Below are 8,919 nucleotides of genomic sequence, written 5' to 3' on the forward strand. Positions count from 1 at the left end.
CATAATATTTTATTATAATTATATTTGTGTGGTGTTGGTGGTGATCTCTCCTCTTTCATTCATGATTTTATTTATTGGGGTCCTTTCCTATTCCTTCTTGATAAGTCTGGCTAGGAGTTTATCAGTTTAGTTAATTCTTTCAAAGAACCAGCTTCTCATTGTGTTGATCTGTTCTACCATTTTTTAAAAAAAAACTCAGTATCATTGATTTCTGCTTTAATCTTTATTATTTCCCTTTTCTGCTGTTTTTGGATGTTATTTGCTGTTCTTTTTCTAGCTATTTTGAGTGTAAGGTTAGGTTGTGTATTTGAGATATTTCTTCCTTCTTTAGGATGGCCTGGATTGCAATATGCTTTCCTCTTATGACCACCTTTGCTACGTCCCAAAGGTCTTGAACTCTCTTGTTTTCATTTTCTTTGGTTTCCTTGTACTTTTCAACTTCCTCTTTAATTTCTTGGTTAACCCATTCATTCTTTAATAGGATGTTGTATAACCTCCATGTATTTGTGGTCTTTCCAAATTTTTTCTTGAACTTGATTACAAGTTTCAAAGCATTGTAGTCTGGAAATATACATGGTATGACCTCGATCTTTTTGTACTTGTTGAAAGCTTATACCACATCTTCTTTATGCACTCACCAGTTGGTGGACATTTGGGCTCTCTCCATAGCTTGGCTATTGTTGATAATGCAGGGACATGTAGAGATAGACATGTAGCCCAATGGCAATAATACCTCATAAAAAGAATCACACCTTTATGGAGTGTTTGTTATGTGGCAAAATGGCTGTGCTGATTAAGTTCTCTATTATTTATCCTAAAAAGAGAAAACATATGAGATCCATACCATTCATTCATAACACACACAGACGCACACACATATTGCTCAGAAAAGTAAAGTTGGATAAAAGGTATAAATGGAAAGAGCACAACTTCACCAAAAGTTAAAAGCTTTTATTTTGTGTTACTAAAGCTTGCAAATGATAAGAATACTACTGCTGTGTGGACCACAACAGAGGAACTAGAAGCACTTTCCCATTGTGTGCCCAAGGAAATAGAGGGAAAAAAATCACTTGTTGCAAGGCTGTATTACCCAAACAGCAGATAGAGCTTTGATACAATCCTGAGAAGAATCCATAAGTTGTAGCATATTACTGTAATACGTAACCATAGAGCCCTGGAAAATTACTAAAATGGAGCTTCTTGAAGAAACCTCACACACTGTGTTGAGCATAAAAAAGAAAAGTTCCGGAGTGCTGTATATAGTACAAAAGCATCTTTATAGAATTTTAAATATGCAAAGTTACATTGTATATCGCTTAAGGATTTATAACATGTTGTAAAATTATAAAAGTAGATTTGAGAATGATAAACACCAAATTCAGGTAAGTGTTTTTAAAAGCAACAGAAGGCCATAACAGCGAAATGTTAATTTTTGCAAAGATAACGTTACTACGTTACGAAATACGTTACTACGTTCTTAAGAAATATGCAAGGATTTCTTGCGTATTTCTTATAAATTTCAGAACCAAAATATGCTTATTCCATGTAGTGATTTCAAAATATATAGGTATTAAAATCATATCATCCTTGCAGAAAGCGCTGCATAAAAGTAAAATGTGCTTGTCCAAATTATTGGAAGCAGAGCAAATGTCCATCAACAGATGAGCAAATAAAGAAAAGGTGGTCAATATATACAATGGAATATTATTCAGCCGTTAAAAAGAGTGAAATCTTGCCATATGCAACAGCACGGCTAGAGTTAGGGAGTCTGTCACTAAAAGAAATGTCAGTCAGAGAAAGACAAACACCACATGCTTTCTTTCAGTCATATGTGGAATCAAAGAAGCATAGACAAAAAAAAGGGCTATAGAGAACAAACTTGTAGCTATAGAGAACAAACTGATAGTTACCAGAGGGGAGGTAAGTTGGGAAGTGGGGGGATGGGTTAAGCAGACCAAGGGGATTAGGAGTACACTTACATTTTGAACACTGAGTAATGTATAGAATTGCTGAACACTATTTTTGTACACCTGAAACTATAATGACACTGTATATTAACTATACTGGAATTAACATTTAAAAAAGAAAAGTAAAATGTGCTCTGAAATTGAAGGGCTGTTCCTCATCACAGACAGAATGGGAACCTTCTTTTCTTGACCCTCTTGATTGTCTTTGGGGCAGAGGCAGAGCCAGTGTGAAGCTCTGTGCATCAGGGTCTCTGGGTCCCTGAGACCAGGGTCCATCCTTGACTCTGCTCTGAAGAGAGCGGAACATCAGGACTCTGCCCAGAGAGAAGGACCATCAGGAGGGTGTGGGGAAGGGGGCATGTCCAGGATGGAAGGCGGTGAGTGGGGGGCAGGTTCTCCCCTATGTGAGCCTCTTGCACAGGACGGGAGGCAATGTATTGCAGTTCATGCAGGAGCTGTAGGGAAATATTCATTCATTCATTCATTCATTCATTTATTCATTCTTGTATGAATTCCCCAAATGCTTATTGAGCACCTTCTATGAGGCAGGCCCTCTACGGGCCTACATTCATGGTGCACATCAGAAATCTGGGGCGCCTGGGTGGCGTAGTCGGTTGAGCGTCCGACTTCAGCCAGGTCACGATCTCGCGGTCCGTGTCCGTGAGTTCGAGCCCCGCGTCGGGCTCTGGGCTGATGGCTCAGAGCCTGGAGCCTGTTTCCGATTCTGTGTCTCCCTCTCTCTCTGCCCCTCCCCCGTTCATGCTCTGTCTCTCTCTGTCCCCAAAAAATAAAATAAAACGTTGAAAAAAAAAAATTAAAAAAAAAAAAAAAAAAAAAAGAAATGAGATGTCTGCTCTTACACTCCACCTCCTCTGTCTGAGGTTCTGAACTCCACCCCACCCACATTCATCTTTGCCAGTAGCTAGAGCCTCCCAGTCCTCAATGGGCTCCATTAGTAGATTTTAGCAATACTTTCTTTATTCATTCCAAAAATCAGTCTCATGAAAACTGACCTATATAATAGTATATGGGGACACTCTTTGGAGTTTGGGGCTCAAAACTTTGACTTTAATCCCAACTCCCCACCTCAGACCCTCACCCAGGATTCCAAGGGACTTCATTTAAAAGCCTCCAAACCCAGGGCACTGCTGGATGGGTGAGATCTGGAAGCCTCTGAGATTTCCAACAGACCTTTGGAGAAAACAAGAGTATTTCCAGCCTTTTCTTAAGGCTAGATCCCCCTGGGAGGCACAGTGTGAAACGGTGGACTTACCCTGGACTCCACTTGCCAGCCCATGATGGTGACCATGACCTCTCTTCTTATGTACTAAGACCTGCCCCCAACTCACCTGTTACCAGCTCCGCCACCTGCAGATGTAGGTGACTATGAAACTCATCGCCAGCAGCACCTTGAAGCCCAGAAGGAATGTGACAAAGATAAGGGCAGGCATCTCGGGACCTAAGTACCAATGAGCAGAAGGAGACAGCAAAAGGGGCACTGTGAGTTTAAATACCTCACTCCACTCAGGAGACAAAGGTGACCTAGTTGCTCAGAGCAGTGGAGGTGGGCTTACCTGAGCTTCCGATGGGCTTGTATGTGCCGTGCGCTTCCACAGACAGTATGAGGCTGGCCTGGATGGGAGGTTGGGTCTCGTGCTGCACCTTACAGGTGAGCACCTGCTTGGACCCCGGCCCTGACACGTTCACCAAATGCAAGCTTTCCAGGGTGTAGGTCCCATCGCTATTCTGCTTGGATGTGCGTTGCTCAGCTCCCTTGATCGTATGGCAGTTCTCCGTCCAGGTGAGATGCACACTCTGTGGATAGAATCTCTGCACGTGGCAGGTGGCAGCCACCAAGTCCGAGGAGGGTGAAGACTGGGACACTGTCACTGTAGGGGGAACTGACACGGCCCAGAGAAAGCAGACAATTACTATAGGAAGGCCACTGTGGGAGCCTGGGAATTCCTTGACGATGGGTCATCTGCCCAGGGTCTGCCCCAGAGGAGAATCCAGGTACTTGTTAACAGATTCCTGCATAGGTAAATGCATGGCTGAATGAGAGTGTGCTTTGAGTGAATGCATGCTTGACGCATGGTCGGATGGAGGAATGCATGGATGAAAGAATGAATGGGCTTGATGAAAGCCTCCAAAACTTGCGCTCTCTCTCTCTTTTTTTTCCACTTTGGCCATGAAAGATGCAAAGATGAACATTAAATGCCATTTAAGAACCTACAAGTCAGTTGACTCACTCCATGACTTGATAATTCTAACATTTTAAGATTCACAGACTCTACATCTTTATGACTCCAAGATACTGAGATTTTACATAGGAAGGAACTAGGATTTGGAGAGGTTCCCCGTGTTGAGATTCCATCCAAATCCAGAGGATTATATGGAGTGTCTATGGCTTATGTTTGGAGTCAGGAAGCGGGCCAAAATAGATACAATGCATATTCTTGAGTTCAGGTTTGTCCCTAAACCTCAGAAAGGCCAGACAGACTTGTAGGCTCAGTTTAACAACTTTTTGGATCATTCTGTGCACACATGTAGCTGCATTTAACCTACTTGAATATCTTTTGAGTTTGGAGTTTTTCTGGCCCTGTGTTCATGTTGGTAGTTGGGTCATCATAAAGGGCATGGTCTGTCACGTGGCTTCATTCAAGAGTGGGCACAGGGCCCAGACTGACAGAAGAGCCATGTATAGAATCCCAGCCTACAGGGTTGTTTGTGGATGGAGGGGCACAGTATCCAGTGTGTTATGATGATTTGGTACATGTTTCAGATTTTGAAAAATGTAGTTTTACAAACCAAAGGGATGGAGGTTGTCAGACTGAACTCACCATTCACAGACACATAGATGCCTGAACTAGACGCATACCCCACATCAGGATGCCCTCTTATCAACTTCACACAGTAATAGGTGCCCATATTCTTGGGCAGCAATCACTGATGCGGATGGAATAGTCTGTTTGGTTGACCTCTGTGTTTCCACTTGGTTTACTAGGGGAAGTGCCTTCCATTGAAACTGTAGGCCCGTTCTCCCTGGACCACAAGACAGGCCCTGCTGGGGAGTGAGCAGACACGTTGCAGGCCAGTGTAACGATGTCTCCAGCTCTGACTGACAATGAGCTCTTCGGCCTGGTTCATCTGGAACTCTTTACCTGAATTTCCTGGAAAGAAACTTTGCAGCGTTTCCCATGTTCTTTGTCTTGGTCCAAGATGTTTTGAGGGACTGGTTCTAGGTCAAGGTGGGTCTCATTACATACTCTTTTAGCAACATGTACTGGCACAGAAGGATGACAATTACAAATTGGGTTGCCATACAGGATGAGGGGAAGAGGACCAGTGTACAGAACGGGGTGGGTACCTTTCTCCTGCATCATAATATGAGGATGGGCTGCAGCATGGTAGACACTATAATAAATAAGGGAACTTGCCGACTAACAAATGACCACAAACTTAATGATCTAAGAAAACACATACTATTTCATAGTTCGTGTGAACCAGGATTTCAGACACAGCTCTATCGTGCACAGAGGGAAGTTAATGTGAGTCACAGGGAGAATGGCATGTAGAAGTCTGAGGACCATCTGAGGCTATGAGAGGCTAGGAAAGAGGCCTGGAACAGACTGTCCTTAATACAGTTTGTAGCAACTTTATTTGTAATTGCCAAGCTTGAAAGCAGCCAGGATGACCTTCAGTAGTTGAATGGATAAGGAAATTGTGGTACATTCAGACAGTGGGATCTTATCCAGTGCTAGAAGAAATGAGCTGTCAAGCTCTGAAAAGATATGGAAGAACCTTAAATGCTCATTATTAATTGAAAGGAAAAGCCTGCGCACTGCGTGATTCCAAGTATATGACATTTTGGAAAAGGCAAAACTATGGACCCAGTAAATACATCAGTGATTGTCAGGGGTTAGGGTGGGAAGAGAGAAATAGAACACAGAGGATTTCTAGGGCATCAAGATATAATACTGTATACTCGGTATAGTATATAAAGGAGGATATCGCTATACATTAGTCCAAACCTATAGACTATACAATACCAAGAGTGAACCGTATTGAAAACTATGGACTTTGGATGTTAATGAAATATCAGTGCAGGTTCATTGTTTGTAATATATGTACCACTCTGGTGAAGGATATTGATAATAGGCGAGGCTGTGATGTGTGGGGTCAGGGAGCAGTATGAGAAATCAGCTGTACCTTCTGCTCCATTCTGGTGTGAACCTAAAACTGCTTTAAAATATGGTATCTGGGGCGCCTGGGTGGCGCAGTCGGTTAAGCGTCCGACTTCAGCCAGGTCACGATCTCGCGGTCCGGGAGTTCGAGCCCCGCGTCGGGCTCTGGGCTGATGGCTCAGAGCCTGGAGCCTGCTTCCGATTCTGTGTCTCCCTCTCTCTCTGCCCCTCCCCCGTTCATGCTCTGTCTCTCTCTGTCCCCCAAAAAATAAATAAACGTTGAAAAAAAATTTTTTTAAATATTGTATCTATTTATAAGTAAAAGTCATTTCCATATCAAAGATCATCTAGATTTTCTTCTATGATAGCTTCTAAGTATTTTATAATTTTGTGTTTTCCATTATATTTATAAAGGCTGTTACATCTGTGTCTAGGTTCAGTTTTTTTTGCATACGGACGCCCAGATGTCCAACTGTCCCAGCAACATCTGTTGAAAAGACTGCTTTTGTTCCTTTCCCAATGATCATTTTGCTGTATTTATGTGGGTGTTATTTCTGGGCTTTCCATTCTACTACATGGATCTGTGTGACTATTATCTCACCAATGCAGTGTTTCGATAACTGGAGATTTCTAGTAAGTCTTGTAATCAAGTGGTGTCAGTCTTCTGACTTTGCTCTTCTCTAGCATTGTGTGGCTATTCCGGATCTTTAATGCCTCCATATAAACTTTAGAATCCGTTTGTCAATACTCATAAGATAGTTTTCTGGTATTTTTATCTGGATTACAGTTAATTCATAGATGAAATCGTGAAGAACTTGCATTCTAACAATATGGGTCTTTCTATCCATGAACATGGCATGTGTCTTTACTTATTTAGTTCTTTTTTGGTTGCTTAGAGTGAGGTTTTTTGTTTTGTTTTATTTTGTTTTGTTTTGTTATGTTTTGTTTTTAATGTTGGCTTCATCCCCAGCACAGAGCCCAGTTCAGTCTTGAACTCACAACCCTGAGGTCAAGACCAGATCTGAGATCAAGAGTGTAAAATTTAACCAACTGAGCCACCTAGGCACTTCTGAGAGCTGTAGGGTTTTTTGCAGATGTTTTTAATCAAGTTGAGGAAATTCCCTCCTATTTCTAGTTTGCTGAGAGTTTTCATCACTAATGGGTGTTGGATTTGTCAAATACTTTGTCTGCATCAATTGTTATCATCATGCAATTTTTCTTCTTCAGCCTGTTGTTGTGATGGGTTAGAATGATTGATTTTCAAATGTTGGAACAGCTTTGTATGCCCAGGATAAATCCTACTTAGTCACATATACATAGCTTTACAGTTTGTGAAATTCTGTTTGCCAACACTCGGTTGAGAATTCTTGCATTTAGATTCATGAGAGATATTGGTTAGTAGTTTTCTTTTTTTATGTACAGTCTATGAAGTTTTGCTATTGAAATAATAATGGCCTCATCAAATGAGTACGGAAATGTTTCCTCCTCTGTTTTCTGGAGACGACTGTATAAAATTGGTATTAATTCATTTTTAAAAGTTTGCTAACTGGGCCTGAGTGTCTCAGATATGTTACTCATTCCTAAAACATCCAAACTTTATTCCTCCTTCCTTCTACTAAGATAATGGTCTTGGTTTCCTCTTTCATCTGATCTAACCCCCTGCAGCCATCTGCTCTATCAGAACTCAAGTCCTCTGCCCAGATAGATCAATGGCCTTAGGGAAGAGACTTCACATGCTTGCTTAGCAAGCAAAGGCAGAACTACTCAGTGTTGAACCTGCGGGGTTCAGCTCCCGTCACTTACCTAGTGAGACCTAGTGACCACTTCCAGCTAACGTTCCCTGAGCACCCAGACCTCTGCCAACTTGTAACAGTGATTCTCTTCAGATGAAGCATTTGTGGATCCTTTCCTTGCTTCATAATTTCATGTTTTCCAACATGTTTTTGTCCATTGAGAGGTGGTGTCTGTGTAGTGGTAATAAGTGTAAAACTCAGGTTTTACACTTCCAATATGGTTCACTCTTGGTATTGTATCCTAGGGGTTAAGGGATGAAAGCTCTCAGGTGTGCTGTGTTGAGCCCTGTAACCATGGGAGGTGTGTCCATTATCTGAACAAAAAGGTCTGGAACAGACGTGACCACTGGGAGATTTTGTGAGCTGAGGACCATTCCAACTTAGTTCTGTAATTTCTGGCTGGGAAAGAGAAAACCCTCCCCCAAGAAATTCTAGGGAAACAGGTAAGGAGAACAGTAAAGAGGCATGGAAGAACCCCCACCAAACATACCTGAGACCCCACTCACCTGTGAATCCTGCAGCAGAGTCAGCAGCAGGGATGGCAGAGAAGGGCAGCACAGGGAAGAAGGGACAGACATCATGGTGGACCTTGGAGCCTTCTCTGAGTGTTGTCCTGGAGAGGCCTGGGACTCTGTGCTTCGAGAAGAGAAGACACTCCCTGCTTCCATGATGTCACAGGAAAGGGATTGTGATGAGAGGAAAGACCATGGGACTGTAACACTTTTTCTTTGAGATTATCAGTTGAGCAGACAAGGTGGTTACAAGCTGAGCAATTGCTACTGGAAATGTTTGGGGTTTCCAGAGTTAAGACCATGACACCCACAGGCTTGGCCTCATTCCGAGCCTTGTCCCATCTGAGGTTCTCGCCAACCCACAGCCCTGCCAATTTTAGAGGCCTCGGAGACATGGTGTGGGGAAGAGGTTAGAGTTTTGGACATGGCAATGGTTTGTGCTTTAGAGGATGGAGGAGACCGC

At 42.5% G+C, this 8,919-nt stretch overlaps 1 long non-coding RNA gene across 1 annotated transcript; it reads right to left on the reverse strand.

The window, feature by feature from the left end:
- Positions 1 to 2,104: 2,104 nt before the first annotated feature.
- LOC123579653 lies at positions 2,105 to 3,409 on the reverse strand. The gene is made up of 2 exons (XR_006702872.1): positions 3,317 to 3,409; positions 2,105 to 2,422 (listed from the first exon to the last, which is right to left on the reverse strand). It is a non-coding gene; the product is annotated as an uncharacterized LOC123579653 (long non-coding RNA).
- Positions 3,410 to 8,919: the final 5,510 nt, after the last annotated feature.

This window comes from Leopardus geoffroyi, chromosome A3 (assembly GCF_018350155.1).
Source record: "Leopardus geoffroyi isolate Oge1 chromosome A3, O.geoffroyi_Oge1_pat1.0, whole genome shotgun sequence".
NCBI lineage: Eukaryota > Metazoa > Chordata > Mammalia > Carnivora > Felidae > Leopardus > Leopardus geoffroyi.